Raw genomic sequence first — 17,219 nt, forward strand, 5'->3', positions numbered from 1 at the left:
CATTGCTGTAAAGTGATGTGGTCTGGTGTTTGTAGCATACATGTGCAAGTAGTGTTAGTAGGTGTTTATACCATACAGGGAGTGGGAAGCGAACTACTGACTGCTACTGTGTGTTGATAGTATACAGGAAGCGGGAAGCGAAGTAGTTACGCCTACCGGTGTGAAGACTTGGGGATGAAACCTAGGTGATTGCTGTAAAATGATGGGCTCTGGGCGCTGTAGTATACGTGTGCAAGTAGTGTTAGTAGGCGTTTATACTATACAGGGAGTGGGAAGCGAACTACTGACCGGTACTGTGCGTTTATACTATACTAGAAGTGGGAGGCGAAGTACTCACGCCTACCGATGTTAAGACTCGGGGATCAAACCGAGCTGATTGCTGTAAAGTAATGGGCTCTTTTCTGTAGTATACTAGCCGCTGTAGTATAAGTTTGTAAGTAGTGTTAGTATGCGTTTATAGTGTATCGGGAGTGGGAAGCGAACTACTCACCCCTACTGGTGTGAAGACTCGGGATTAAACTGTGAGCCTAAATTGTGAGCTCATTGCTGTAAAGTGATGTACTCTGGGTGATGTAGCATACCTGTGGAAGTAGTGTTAGTTTGCATTTATACAATATAGGGAGTGGGAAGCGAAATACTTACCCCTACCTGTCTCAAGACTCGTGGATGAAACCATGAGCTCATTGCTGTAAACAAAACAGTGGTGAAGAGATGCACACCTCTGTACTCCTTTATTTAATGCTCGTTTTGCTCAGATCCACTTGAAACGTTGTCGGCTTGCAAGCTCTCCGCGCTCCGCCCAGTTGCGATGCCAATTAGTAAAAACATCAAGGGAACCTCTTTCTGGTCCCCATTAGGCTGCACAGCCTATTATGAATGAATTTAATGAATTAAATTTGTTTTCCACCATTAATATATTTCATCATTTAAACCATTATTTTTTCTTTTTTTCTTATTCCTAGTTGTTTCAATACATTACACTCATTGCCTTTTCTTTTTCAAAGACCACAGGAGCATCGTTGAGTCCACATGCCATGCTTTATTATCAGGTGACTGATAATAAAACGTGGCATGTGTAATAATGGTTTAAATGATGAAATATATTAATGGTGGCAAACAAATTTAATTCATTAAATTTATTCATAATAGGCCGTGCAGCCTAATGGGGACCAGAAAGCGGTTCCCTTGATGTTCTTACTCATTGCTGTAAAGTCATGTGCTCTCTGTAGTATTCCAATGTAAGTCATAGTAGAATGTTAGTATGTAATTCTACCAGAATCTAAGTATGTAATGTTAGAATGTAGGGCTGTCATGAGGGGAACCTTGCAGAGTTTGTACATGGTGCTGGAGAAGACGATTGCCTTGCTGTCTGCTCCTGTGGGTGGCTGTTTCAGGTGTCTTTTTTTTCTATAATAAATCTACTAATTGGATCCACTGCTGTCTGCCTCTACACTACATCAATTTGGGGACAAGCGGGAGAAGGTAAAAAGAAAGCACCACTCACCAATATTTCAAAATTGCTTGCGTTGTGCTGAAGACCCGTTTTCTTTGTGTAGCTGTTTCTACTCATGCCAGGATCGTCGGCTCATTGAACTATGTCATCCGACTTCTGGTAGGATTTATATTTTTAGATTTTGCGCTTACTCTGCTTCTTCACTACATCCTGGTTGCTGTACTACATGTGTGTAAGTAGTGTTAATATGCGTTTATACTAACAAATGCATCATGGTCCTAGCAAGGGCGAAATGTCAGGCCCAGCTCATACAATGTTTAGGAGTGTGCATTCGCGGGGGATGTATGACGTTAAAACGCAAACTTTTACATCGCATACCATTACAACGCAATTTGTACAACGCAGGATCCTTTACAACAAATGCCTTTACAACGCATGTCATTACATAGCAGATGCTATTACAACGCATGCCATTACAACGTAAGTACAGGTAAGTATATCATTTTAAAAAAAATTGTAAGTACTAAATATTTAATTAATTTAATTTATTTAAAGTCTTTTTTTTAAAACTGAACCCTTAAAATACCCCGTACCCCTGTACCCCAAACCTATCCCTAATCACTAAAGCTACCCCTGTACCCCAAAACCCAAACCTAGCCCTGAAGCCTAAAAATACCCCTGTACCCCATAATCCAAACCTAGCCCTGAACCCTAAAAATACCCCTGTACCCCATAACCCAAACCTAGCCCTGAACCCTAAAATACCCCTGTACCTCAAAACCCAAACCTAGCCCTGAAACCTAAAAATACCCCTGTACCCCATAACCCAAACCTAGCCCTGAAACCTAAAAATACCCCTGTACCCCATAACCCAAACCTAGCCCTGAACCATAAAAATACCCCTGTACCCCAAAACCCAAACCTAGCCCTGAACCCTAAACATACCCCTGTACCCCATAACCCAAACCTAGCCCTGAAACCTAAAAATACCCCTGTACCCCAAAACCCCAAACTAGCCCTGAAACCTAAAAATACCCCTGTACCCCATAACCCAAACCTAGCCCTGAACCCTTAAAATACCCCTGTACCCCAAAACCCAAATTAAAAAAATGTTTTAAAAAAGATAAACTTACCTATACTTACATTGTAATGGCATGCGTTGTAATAGCATCTGCTATGTAATGTCATGCGTTGTAAAAGCATTCGTTGTAAAGGATCCTGCGTTGTAGTAGTTGCGTTGTAAAAGTAGTCCGTTGTAACAGTTGCGCTGTAACTGTTGTTTCCCAGCAGGAACATTAATCACAAGAGTTATCTTGGCACTTTTATTGTTGCCTGAAAGCTGGATGCACAGGGAACTTTGCAGCAGGTGCTTTTAAATCTTAAGTTATGGCTAAACACAGGCCCTCACCCACCCACCCACCACCGCCCAGGTTAGTCCCCCCAGGTCAGTGCCTAGTGCGACCTGCACATTGAATCGCCCTAAAGCGGGTCCTCTACGCAAACATACCCCCAACAGAGAGAGAAGTAAAAGCTTTTCTGATTAGCACCTTACCCTTGGGCAACACTGTTCCATCCTACCAGAGGCCTACCTATCAGCTATAGTGCAACATTTAATATTGGCACTGTGGCAGGGACCCTAGATGGCCACTGAACTGGAATTATGACATTATTTCACTTCCCATTCAGCGCCAAGGAGTGTCCACTCTCTTGCTAATATCAGGGCCCAGTGTTATTCTCTGAACGTCACTGCATACCGGGGAGAGAGAGAAGAGGAAGCCTTGCTATCTCCCTTTGTGTCCTGTAAGGGGGGACGAGTACACCACCTGGATCTGCCCTTGGTTCCCAGCATCCTCTTAACTAGCAGAGACTGACTCGCTCCTGCTTGTAAATGAAAGTCCACTCACTCATGCTGAACCTAGAATGGGCGGGTACTGTACCGGCTGGGAAGTTCCTGAACTTGCTCTCTCTCTTTCCCCTGCTTCTGGGTGTTCGTTGTCAGCATACTGGTTCAATTCTTTGTCCTGGGGTTGGAGGGAGTCTTGGAGGGAGAGGTAGTTGAAAGAAGGCAGGTATTCGTTATGAACAATTCAGGAAGTCTAAGGCGAGGGAAATGTAAGGGACGAGGCGAGTGCTCGAAAGCTGGGCAATCTTTGCTTCATCGGAAGCACCCCTTCCTCTCTGAACAGGATACCTGAGCAGTGAGCGCGTGCGGGGCGGAGCGCGCCCTGTCCATTATCTGTCAAAACACAAACCGGAACTGACCAAAACATTCAAATCAGAATAGTTCAGTTGTGCTTTCTCAGAGACTCCTACTCACATTATTCCAGAGATGTCTGGTGTGGGGAGGGAAAAATCTACTGCAGCTGAGTAGGCATATTTTGTGTATTGGTTGTAGGTTTATTCAAGCTTGAAGGATACTAGTTCCCTATTGTCCATAAAACCTTATCTCATTTTCCTTGGAACTCTTTAAAAAATGTCTGTCATAGAGCACGCTGCGCCAATATTATATGTGAAAGCAACGGGAAAGGAGAGCAGGAAGGTTGTATAAACATTTCAGAAAATGTCATAAATGTACTCTGTTTAAAACTAGCAGAGTTTGGAGTCTCAGCATTAGGTGGGACTGTAACATTTGTGATTGAGGCACACAAGTCATTCAGGACAGAGGCATTCTATTCATGGGTTAAATTCCCGCCTGCAGATGTACCCTTTAATACATTTCATCCCTACTCTTCGGATGAAACACCGGTTTAATACTGTCCTTACGAGGATATTGAAGTTCAGCTCAGTTACCAGGAGCATATACACTGGTTTAAACGTGTCATCCCACATACCACAAAAAAAGTAAGACTCGGTCCCCTCAGCAGAGAATGAGCAACATGGCCGGTCCTAGCGGTTTACACACCACATCGAGTCATTGACACATTGCCAATAGCAAACTTGCGTCCACTTCACAAGGAAATAATAAAACTTCACAGAAATCTGACACACTTTGTTATGAGAACACTCACCCTTGAACCAACCAAAATTACCCCAGCAGGTCAACTACAAGGAAGTCAACTAAAATTACCAAACAAATGCTAAACATCGTTATGTGAAGAATGCCCACTAAACGTTTAATCAGAACTTGGTCCTTTAACCGTGCCATACTTATGGAGAAGGAAGAAGAACTCCATATTTCACAAGAAGTGTCTAGGTTTTTAGAGGTGAATGTGGGCACAGCTTTAATCACCTCAGTCTGGGACTCTTTCAAAGCTTTCCTATGTGGCCAAATCACCAACAGGTCCTGTTATAGGAACAAAAAATACAAGGAAGAGATCAGAGATGACGAACATAGGTTGAAGGACGCAGAGGTAGACCTCTCTGCTCCAGTGCCTCCCGAAATCCTGCAGGAGAAGAGGGATAAGATTAGTGGTTTGAAAGCCTAGCTTGAAAACATTCTGAATACTAGGCTTATTCGAAGGTGGGAAGACAGTAAGATCTCACATTTTGAATATGGAGAAGGAGCGGGCAAGCTCCTTGCTTGGAAGAGCAAATCAGACCGAGCAAGGAGCTATATCAGGGAGATCAGAGATGAAAGAGGCACCTGAGCTACGGATGAGGAAATCCGAGATGCTTTTCCGGCCTGTTTTCAGAACATCTACGAGGAGGATGGCAACGTAGACAGCCAGTGCACTCAGAGGTGGCTTGAAGATATTTCGCTTCCTTCTCTTAGTTTGGAGCAACAACGATACCTGGACAGGGACTTCTCCTGTACGGAAGTAAGGCAGGCAATCTTTAATGCTAAGAATGGTAAGGCCGCAGGGCCAGATGGCCTATCTTCCGAGATCTATAAGGTAATAGGGGAACAGGTTATTCTCATTATGACCTAACTCTTCAATCAGATCTTTCAAGAAGGCCTGATCCCGGCAGACTCATGGAACGAGGCCACCATAGTCCTGATACTGAAACCAGGGAAAGCGGCATCCAATCATGGGTCTTATAGACCCATATCTTTATTGAATGCTGATTATAAAATTTTCACCTCTATAATAGCATCACGTCTGGGTACAGTGGTTGGGGATATCCTGCATGCAGATCAGAAGGTCTTTGTGAAGGACCGCCAGATATTGCATCTAACTTACGATCTTATCGGGGCAATAGACCTGGCGTCTACATATTCCATCCCTTTAGCAGCAATTAATTTAGACGCCGCCAAGGCCTTCAACTGGGTGAATTGGCTATACCTGTCGGAGGCCTTGAAAAAATTCAATCTTGGCGATAAGTTTTGTTGCACAGTACAATCTATTTATATGAGCCCTTTGGCTAGGCTGTTGGAAAACGGCGGCGTTATGGCACCATTTAACATATCTAGGGGCACTAGACAGGGCTGCCCTCTCCCCTCTCCTTTTAGATCTATACAGCAAGCTATTTGCTCAATGGCTAAGGCAGTATATTAGCAATCAGCCTTTTAGATATGGAGAGTCGGAGAGGAAGGTAGCCCAGTATGCCGATGATATTTTGATCTTCACTGCCGACCTTGACAAGGCCTTCCCAGCTATCATCAGCCAAGCCCAGGATTTCGGATTAGTATCGGGGTATGAAGTCGATGCTGCTAAAACTGAGGTGAAGGTCTGGAAGCAGGTGGCAAACAGTATCAGCATCAGATAAGCCCCAGAATGAGATACTTAGGGGTCAATATAGTGCAAGATATAGCCAAGATTGCTGAGATTAACCTGACTGCAGTGGTGAGAGAGTGTGTGCAGCTTATGAAGACCTGGGCTTCACTACCCCTCTCGATCATCAGAAGAGTAACTTGGCTAAACTGTCGATACTTCCGAAAATCACCTTTCTTTTTCACTGCATCCCACTGCACTTTGATGAATCACAAATTGATAAAATCCAGAGGGAGAGCAACTCTTTTGTTTGGGGTTATAAATTTGCAAGATTTACCTGGAAAAAGCTGGGACGCCGAAGAGAGAAGGAGGGTCTGGCCCTGCTTGATATTCAGCTTTGTGCTTGGGCCTTCCAACTCTCTCACGCCTGTATGATTTTAAAAATGCTGGTTAATACTGGAATAGGAGGAATGTTTTTTGCAATGCTTCAGGGTGCACATTTACTGGTGGAGGGCTTTTTGTTTAAATTTGGAGATGTTAAGTTCTTCAAGAAAGTTAGGCTTAAGGTTTTGCAGGGCCTGGGAAAAACATGGGCAGACTTGAGGAGGTCGGTCACTCTTGGTTACTTCTCTAGCACGGCCCCCTCATGGGATTCCTCCGGGGGTCCAGAATGTGTGAGGGATAGTTTGGCAGTACGCTAAGGGTATCGGGTCTGGCAGTTGGGGGGGACTTGATCTCTGATGGCACTCTGTTGATATGGGAACAACTTAGCGAGAGGGATGGGCCAGGTCTATCCAGGTTCAAATACCTCCAGCTTGCTAGCTAGGTTCAGGCTCAGTTACAAACAATCAAGGGTGGCTTATTAGGGAAACGTACTGCTTTAGAGTACAACCTTGTTACCAGACCTCGAGGGAAAAAAGAAGTCTCCTTCTGGTATCAGGCAGTGCTGGAGGCAGTGGACGGAGAGTTAAAACTTGCTCAAGATCTATGGGGAGTATCTTACCAGGCCAAGAATGTAACACTCTGTGGCAAACCTTGTGTAAACTCCTGTATGATATAGTAAAGTCGGTGTGGCTAAAAATGAATCATCTGTATACTATCCACAGGGTTTATTTCACTCCGCTGAAGCTTTCTAAAATCAACAAAGAGCTGCCTGTATGCTGCAAGAAATGTAGTCTGGCCTCGGCTTCTGGCCCGCATATGTTTAAAGAGTGTCCACCTCTGGCCTCCTTTTGGGACAGTGCTGGCAAATTTAGGTTGGATCTAATTGGAATCCCTGTTATCATCGACTTATCCTTAGTCTTTTTTGACCTTCAGGATAATGTTAGAGGCCATGCAAGATCACTACTTTTTTACGCTGAGCTCCTGGCTAGAAGACAAATATGCATAAAATGGACAGAACCTACCCCTCCTTCCTTTTTAGACTGGCATTCTTCGGTCCTTGCGACTTCTAAGTTGGATCTATCGAGAACTGGCAGCCAAAAGAAGAGAACTTTCTGGAATATATTGAAATCAAGATGGAACCCGGAGTGGAGGAGGTCATATTTTTTTGTTTTGTTTTCTCCTTCCCTCTTTGGACCTATGATTATGCTGCCTGAATCCTCTAAGGCCAGGTCGGGACCACTCCCAGTATAAGCGGGGAGCTCCTAACACAAAGGCCACCTATAACTCATATCGTTTTGGACTTCAAGCATTTGAACACATACACAAAGACATTTGCTGTACAAAATGCACACAGTGCCATATTAATGAATAACATTGTATGGAAAAATAGAAATAAACATTAGATATCTCAAATGGATTCTTCTGCAGGAATATATTGCACCTGAAAGCAGATATTTGACAGAATTTTCAGCCCTAGGCTCTCAGCGTCAATTCTGTTGACTGCTCAAGGGTATAAAAATAGCCCAGGCTGTTCTCAGCAAGAGTAACAGAGTTGCTTCAAATATTTGATGAGGAGGAATTGTCGTATGTAGATAATATCTATTTGAGGGACGATTAATTATTGTATCAGTTGACCAGAGTGAACTACATCATTTTTAGGTTCGCCTCTGAGGGCTACAAATTTAACTTTAGAAAAACAAAAATTGCCCACCTCAACATCCTATTCTTGGGATATGAGTCATCAAGTGAAGGAAAGAGCCTAGCAGCTAACTTTTTAGAAAAGTGTGCACTGCTCCAACCTTCAAAGACTCTGTGTTTTCCTCCACCCTTGCCCTTCTTTCGCTTCTCTCATGTACAATGTCTATGCATTTGATACCTGTAACAAATAACATGTATTTTTGTAACCCCCCAACTGTAGAACTCCCCCCTCCCTGCTACCCTGCACTTTGGGCAAACAACAAATCCCCCCTCCCCCAAATGGCAGAGCGCCTGTCACCCCATATCTCTACTTAAGTGTGCTGGACGGGCCTAGGCCAAACCTTTGCCCACTGGGTCCCTTCCCTCCCCCCTCTCTCGCCACTGCTATATACCTAGTATTGCTTAAGGACAAACTAAGCTCAAATAGAAGTGGAAAAGTGTGGCTCACTGGTTAGAGCAAAATCCATTAGTGGGGAACGCAGCTTTTACGTTCCACACCCTAGTGTACCGCATTTTATTTAAGGGATACCAGATCCCCCTTAAACTCGTCCGTTTATTCTGATACTAATTCGTCTATAATTCAACCTTGACATATTCTTTTTAACATTTCAATCCGTTCCACATATCCATCATATTACGTGTTATTTTGAAACTTTAGGTATTCACAGGTGCCCATCCAAGCCTCCTTGTAAATATGATTCAATCACGACAGGTAGTTCTCAGCAGCATCCTTTATTTACTACCCAATGCATTTCGAGCAATTACTTGCTCTTCGTCAGGGGTAGCTGTAATACAACATCACAAAATTTTACATTAATAACAAAAACACCTTGTTTAAACTCTAAACTTGGTTAGAGTAGCAGACTCTGAAGCACAGAGCAGGCCCGGGACCAGGGTTCAAGTCCCGACGCGGCAGGGTCTTGGGCTCAATGTCCGCGGACTCGATAATTCTTGCTTCAGCGCCTACTCTAATCATGGGTCCCATGCTGCAACTCTGGGCAATAGCTTGCTTAATCTCCACAACGGCCCCAACAACACTGGGATGCCTGGCTTCACCTTGGGGGTGCCCAGGAGGGGCATCTCACAGGGAGAGCCAGGAAGGGTTCCACAGCGTTATACAGCGCTGGGACGCCCCGTTGGGGCAGCTGTGCACTTTACAAAAATACACTACAATAGTACATGAACAATTGTCTAATGTCGGACTCTAGCTTAAATGTATTGTGTTATCTGTACATCCAGTCTCTCGTCGGAGTCCCTCCTGTTGATATACCAGCCTCATTACCTGCCTATAGGTTGCCATCAGATCCATTGCAACCCCCTGCCGGGCTTCTCTTCGTACTTCATCTCAATCTTCTGGCTGCGGATGATTGCTTATGTGTTTACTGGACACTCAAGTAGCGTCTTCAGTTGCCTCCGCCTCGTTGTCTGTTACGTTTCCTTCACTGCCATTCATGGGCCACTGTTGTCAAACTCTCCGCCACCCATGAAACCACTCCCTTGTTTCCTCCAGAGTGGAGAACCTCCAGATCTTGCCTTCTGCTGTCACCCAGAGTGTAGATGGGAAGAGCATGGAGTATTGTATGTCCTTTGCACCTAGTGCTTTTTTTTACTTCCAGGAATGTCCTCTGAGTTTGTTGCACCTTTACATTAAAATCAGGACAGAAAGTTATTGTTGCATTGTCTATCTCAAGTGGTGGGGCGCTCCAGGCAACTTGTAGGGTCATGTTCCGGTCCCTGTATTTAAAGATACATGCTATAATGGGGCTCTGTGCAGCTGTCTCAGCCTGATTCTGGGTACTCTATGGGCCCTTTCCACTGAAAAGTATTTGGACAGGCCCCTAGGTTGGAGTCTCTTGATAATCAAATCCTCCACGTACAGGTCGATGGAGGGTCCCTCCGCCCTTCATGGCACTTTTGTTTTTTGGACGTTATTTCAGTCAGCCCGACCCTCCTGGTCCTCGAGCTTTGCCTCCAGTGCCTTCGTTGTGTTGGAGTTCCTGCACTCGCTTCTGTAATCGTTTGTTTCTCCCACTAGAGTGGTTATAACTTTTTCAATTTCATTCACCTTGGACCCCATGTTTCACAGATCAGCTCTCATCAGTGCACCTCTGTGGTCACTGTGCCTATCTTGCCAGCTAGGTCCAACTGCACTCCTTGCAATATTGTCGTAATGTCTTGTAGGGGTGGTCCCACCGCTTCAACATTGGATTGTGACCTGGGATCTGGTTCTATCCATGTTCATAGCTGTGTGGTCCCTGGGCACTGTATATTTGTCCACCTTCATGTGTTGGGTTCCCTGAGAGCCCTTCCCACCTGTTTTGGCTCCAGGTCCTGTTCTTTATCACTTTGGATTCGTTCCTTCTACGGTCACAGGAGTGGTTTAATGTAGGACAGGGGATGTGCCGGACGTCCAAAAGTGAAGAGGCGTCGACGTTTCGACCCCTTTGTATAGGCTAAATTCAGTCCTTTGCCGGGGGTCTTCATCAGGACCGTTACAATGGGGGAAGGAACGGAAGGGGGCCGTCCTGTCTGAAAAATTGAAAACCAATATCAGGAATATGGTATTAAGGTTAAAAACTTTCACAGTCACTGTCCTGTACACCATAAGGGTGACTTATTTGGAAACAAACTAATACCATGGAGTCCTTAATTTGGTTTTCAATTTTTCAGACAGGACGGCCCCCTTCCGTTACCCGGACTCCATGGTCCCCTGTCCTACATTAAACCACTCCTGTGACCGTAGAACGTCCTTATTTGAAGTACATTTGCAAGATTGGCCTTAATTGATATAGGCTCGTTTGGTTTTTGGAATAATTCCTAATTCCTTGTGGACTTATGTATTGATGTACATTATCTTCAAATCTGTGTACTATTCTTAACCTTTCTTACAACCTTTGAGCACCCCCTTCCCTTTCCTTCTTCCCATATTGGGGCCTTTTCATTTTTCGATTTTTCATTTCTCTTGTAATGATTGCAACAATGTTGCACCAATTATAATGTTGTGTTGTTGAATAAATGACAACATTCTTTTCTTTTTGAACCATCACCTTAGTCTTTTGAAATTTTTAAATTGGTATTGTTCATATTCTTCTTCCACGGGGACCCCCCTTACATTTACCACATAACGCCCAGGTCCCCGCGACTGCATGGGTTCTACCCCCCTCTGTAATGTGATATTCCATCTGGGCTCACCTCGGCTTCGAAAGATAAGCGAGCATTTGTTCCTATAGTTCAGATCAGTCTGGGTAGACTGCGTCTTTCCTGTACTCCACTGGTTATTCTGAGAAAATGAATGCGTGTTGGACATCTGTCTAGCACTTCCATCAGTTGCACCTCCGGATGTGGATGTACTGCTGGACCCGCTAAAGATCCATGTTGTGCAGTGTCCTCAGCGTATTCCAATCCTGATGACGGCTTACTTAGAGCCACCATGGGATTCTTCAGCTCCTGTTGGGATGGAGACCGGCTCTGTACCAGGCTTACAGGAATCAAGTGCTTCCTCAGCAACCACTGTGGGAACCGGAGAAAATCACATTTGCTCCATTGTCCTGATCCAAGAGGTGTTACAGCGACCGTCGTCTGGTAAGGCAGGCAACAGTGATGTTGCATCTCCTGCATAGGACACATAAACATTTGGCTCTCAGTGGGCAGGGAACAATTTGGCCCTTTACGAAAATAAATAAAACTGGAATTCGATAACATCATTTTTGTTTTATTTTTCCTCTTCTGCTCTTACTGAGCACTATGGCTTTTGACGTGCTCAGATAGTGTAACAGTATATTGACTTTCTAGAGGACTCCTATGGCTTTGCTACATCATCATTTACCTTTTTAACATATAACGTGTTTTTTAGATGTTTTTATCCTCATATTTTAGCAATGCTTTTATGCTTTTTTAAACGGGCATTTCATTATTATGTCGTCCAGTGGGATGAGCAGTGGATGTTATGAACCCCAATGTACACAACCTTTTACCTACATCTCTCCTACCATTGTTCTACATAACGGGTGAGACACCTTTTACCTAGTTAGGTGCTACATGACTGTCATGTGGTTTTCTCTGAAAACTAGCCTCATGTATTATGCAGGATTACCTTCTTCTGCATAATAACTCTTTAAGGGTTACCTCTATCGTCATCCTTGCCCGACATGCTCATAGTAGACTGCTATGTAGATCCTCTGAGGGTACTTTTTGGCTATATAAGCACTACATCTTCGCTGGGAAAAGCATAGCAGAAAAAGATTTCCATGCAGACAAGAAACACTGAGGTTCCTCCATGCAGACACTCCAGCATGTAGTGGTCTGACATCCCTCACGGGTCTCCTTCTTGAGACCAAGATGGGGTCCTTCACTCTCCCACATCAGGAAATGGGGTTGGCTCTATCCTAAGGGGATCCTTGTCTATACACCTTCATACATGCTAGGTACATGTAAGTACATCTAGTTAGGGCTTGCATCGTTGGAGTATGAATTTTTACTGGTATGTATCTATATGCCTGCATATATTAATTGTTTCAGCATTATAGTTGAATTCTACCTTTTCTTTACTTTCTTGATGCTAATAGCCGTGTATATCTGTTTCTGTCTTTATGGTTGTCGCAGCACTCGTATTTTACTCTAGAATGACGCTGGTTCAAAAAAATGCGAATTGAAAATGTCTCCATTATTTATTATGTGTATCTCTCTGAGATAAAAGTGAGCATGAGTGACTAAGCAAAAAGTACTGTACTGTTTCCACGATCCCTGAGGGTTCTGAGTTGTCATGTATGATAGTTGCCAGAAACTATTTGCTACTTGGTAAGAGGGGCTTATAGTGGCACTGTGAGCTAGCTGGTCTACAGACTGACATATCCTTTGGGGTGACTGGAATTAATCTGGACACCAATTCCTTAGTTTATTTTGCCTAACGCGCAGATCCTAAACAGATAGATTTGTAGGAACTACATGACACCTACCCTTTGGTCTTTCACTGTAGAAAACTATACATTATAAACATTCTCAAAAACATTTAAAGAATATGGAAAAAGTATTTGTTTGGATAATACTGGAAAAAACTGATTACAAAATCCGTGGAATTGAACCCTTGTCTCCTGTCTTCACTTAGCAACAGCAAGCAGACACGACCTGTGATACAGAACAAATATGATTGTAGGTCCATATGCTCTGTTAGTCTCACATGCTCTGTCCTTTGTTAGTTACCTGTTTGAGGTCCAATAAACGGAGTGTTAGTTACCCACATCTGTCTCTTAGCCTAGTAGTAAAAGTGACTTAACTTCGGTAACTTGATATCTGGTAGAGACACAGTCTAGCCGCAGAGCCATTAACTTTTGAATTCACCCCAGACACCAGTCTGGATCCGGAATTATTTCAGCAGTACCTCTGCGAGCCATATAAGTCACCTCCTTTTTTTTTTTTTTTTTATAGAACAACAGTGGTCCCATGCATAGGAAATATATGGACAAAAATAAAGATAGACACAATGGAAACTATTTTCAGTTATGACTTGTCCAGCCGGACAGAGGTCCAAGTTTTTTACTATAAAATGGAATCACACAAAAATACTTTCAACAATTCTTCGAAGTAGGGCACAAGCCTGTACCCTAACGTATACAAATTGGCATGGTGAAGAATTAGTCAAGAGACAGAACAAGGTTTTAGGCAGAAGCTACAGATTTCTGTAAGTGGAACAGTAACAGAAATTCAATTCACACCATTACGAGCATATCACATGAGGTATACATTCACAATATTTGGTGTTTATAGAAGTCGACGTAGTTTCGATCCCATTATAAAATCAGAGGGATCATCATCAGGACAAAATAATGCCTAAACAATAAAAGCCACAATAGCCTAAAGGGAGAGAAAAGGGGGAAAAATGCATACAAGGCATAAATTAGAAGATCTGGCAATAGTAGTGAATTCATATAATACCTGTGATGGTGATTTTAAATGAGCAGGATAAAATTGTAACAGTGAGGGTGAAGAAGAAAGGTTGTTAGGTAGGGGAGGCCCACCAGTTACAGGAGTACAATCCCGAGAGTTTCTTGGTTGTGGGGATGCTGGAAGATCATAAAGGGGAAAGCAGCCGCATCCAAAAATAACGTCGCCTCTAAATCGTAGTGAAAAATTATATATTGAGTGAAGCTATAATCGACGTGCCTACCAAGTACCGACAATTTAAGGGTGAACAATGGACGGATTGTGGATTTAAAAGTGACTAAGCCGTGATATGGGCACTCGATCAAGCAAGTAGTGTGAATGCTTACCTACCTGTCCTGCACAAACGGTATGTGCCAGGTGAAACTATGGGAAGGTGGAGTGACACGGCAATCTGGGGTAAGAGAAACGGTGATTACTACTTATAGTTCCACACGCAAGCTTCAAGAAGGTAGGACTCAATATTTATCTTACCCGCGATGAGGAAGCCTTGCGGACACAGACCGGCAAAAAACTTGGTTGTGTGTAGAATTAATGAGGAAAGTGGGGTCAAAATTGGACCGTCATCCTGTGTTGGAAAAACAGGGATTGTAAACTCAGTGTAAAGGCATGCATGGCCAGTGAAAGGTGTGGGCGATGGTGGATCTTACCCGTAATGCGGGAGACTTGGAGTAGCGCGCCAGCGGATTGCTCGGTCGCGTTATAGGAAAAGTAAGCCTGAATGAAACCGGAGGAAAGGAAACCGGGTCAGTTTAGCAAACAAGTAAAGAGGACCTCATACCGACGGTGTAAAACCGGGGGAGGGCTTACCGTGTCAATGGGCTGTAATGTCTTCCCTGGCAGTTGCTGTGGCGTACCGCAGAAGGGGAAGATTTAAGGAGACTCGTGGTTGGCTGGAAAGGAACCGCATGCGATGATAAAGATAGGTGTAGGACAGCGTGGCGGCCATATTGGGTGAGTGAAAACATGCACCAAGAGTAACCAAGTGAACAAAGTGAAAGGGGGATGTACATTGGATTGCCGCACAAACCACAACTGAAATGCGGCAATGACATTAAATCTGACTTAAATTACATTAAGTTAGTCCAGTCCTCCTGCAGGTTGAGCCCCGAGTTCAGGCTGTCGGTTCTCAGGATCCATTTGAGCTCCTCTTTGTTTAACATTTTAGACAAATCACCACCTCTCGGGGATCACAGTCCATCTTATCTCATTCTCAGTGTGTCCTTTTTCAATAAAATGTTCCACCAGAGGGGCATTGATGGTTTTACATCTGATTCTGCTCCGATGCTGCGAGATCCTTAGTTTGATCTTTTGTTTGGTCTGTCCCACGTAGATCATATCACCTGGACCTCATCCAGCACGGTCGCTCCCCCCACGCTCCCTGATCCCAGCTGCTGTTGACGATCTGGCCTGCTGGTGGTACCGCATCGAGACTGCAGAGTTGTAACTGCTTTTATTTATTTAATTTACCTCGCGCTGTGCTTTATTTATTTAATTATCCTCGCGCTGTGCTTTATTTATTTAATTAACCTCGCGCTGTGTTTTATTTATTTAATTTACTTCGCGCTGTGTTTTATTTATTTAATTAACCTCGCGCTGTGATTTATTATTTAATTTACCTAGCGCAGTGATTTAAGTATTACATTAGCATCACGCTGGGAACTGGTTTGTGCCCCCGGTGCCGTGGTGCATCTGCTGCCCCTGCCTTACTCTCCCTTTGACCCTCCATCTTGTTGTGTGTTCCCTGGCCCGCCCCTCCTCCCTGCTACCGCCTCCCAGCTGCTGCCCCTCCCACGCTCCGCCCCCTCCTCTCTCCATTTATGGCAGATGTCCGCACGCGCAGCGGCCACGCGCAACGGCCCCGCCGAAGGTACGCCAAAGGTAAGCCCGTCTACGCCCGTCCGCGCCTGGACCGCGCCCAGCGCCAGACCCCCTGGTCCCCGTAATGCCCAGCCCTCTCGCATCACTTACGATGCCACCACCCTCCTAGCCCTTAACCCCGGCCGCTCCCCCAACTGCGTCCTAGCCGCTCCTGGACACACCCATGGACCCTTCTCTTGCAACTCCTGCAAGTTCGACGGCACCGAACCCAACTCCTCCTCCACCAACACCAACCAGATATCTGACACCAACCACCTTAAATGCATCCTGCTCAACACCCGCTCGGTCCACAGGCACGCCATCGACCTCTGGAATCTACTAGACACCTTCTCACCGGACGTCGCCTTCCTAACAGAAACATGGATGAACGCCTCATCAGCTCCAGACATCACCATAGCCATCCCGGAAGGATACAAGATCATCCGAAAGGACCGCATCAAGCATACAGGAGGAGGCATCGCTATCGTCCATAAGAACTCCATCCGCATCTCAACCAGCTCAGACGTCAACCTCGCTAGCGCCGAACACCTTCACTTCCAGATCCACACCGACCCCAAGACCACACTTAGAGGCACCCTCCTCTACCGGCCTCCAGGTCCCCGTACACAATTCAGTGACAACATCACTGACTTTATCACCCCACACGCCCTCCCCTCCAAGGAATACATTCTATTGGGAGACCTCAACTTTCACCTGGAAAAGAGCAACGACAGCAACGCCACCACCCTTCTGGACAATCTCGCCAACCTCGGACTCAAACAACTCGTCACTACCCCCACCCACATTGCAGGCCACACTCTCGACCCTATCTTCACCTCCAGCAAACATATCTCATTCAGTCACACCTCAGCTCTTCACTGGACGGACCACAGCTGCTTTCACTTTACCTACAATAAGACCACAATCCTCAATCATCCTCAACCCATCCTGCGAAGAAACTGGAACAAAATCACCAGCGACCAGATCTCCTCATCGCTTCTACTAAACCCCCCCACCCACACCTCAAACCCCGACCAAGCAGCCATCAACCTCACCCAATGGCTATCCAACAGCGCCGACATCCTAGCACAGTTGAAAAAACGCCTAATCAAGCTAGGCAGCAAAAACGCATCCTGGTTCAACGATGATCTTAAGAAATCGAAGAAACACTGTCGCTCCCTCGAAAAGGCCTGGAAAAAAGACCCTAACACCAGCACCAGGGACGCCTTCAAAAACGCCCCCTGCATACACCACCAACTAATCCGGTCTGCCAAGAAAGCCGCATTCAAAGACCG

The sequence above is a fragment of the Lissotriton vulgaris genome, chromosome 4_1, assembly GCF_964263255.1.
Source record: "Lissotriton vulgaris chromosome 4_1, aLisVul1.2, whole genome shotgun sequence".
In the NCBI taxonomy this organism is placed as follows: Eukaryota; Metazoa; Chordata; class Amphibia; order Caudata; family Salamandridae; genus Lissotriton; species Lissotriton vulgaris.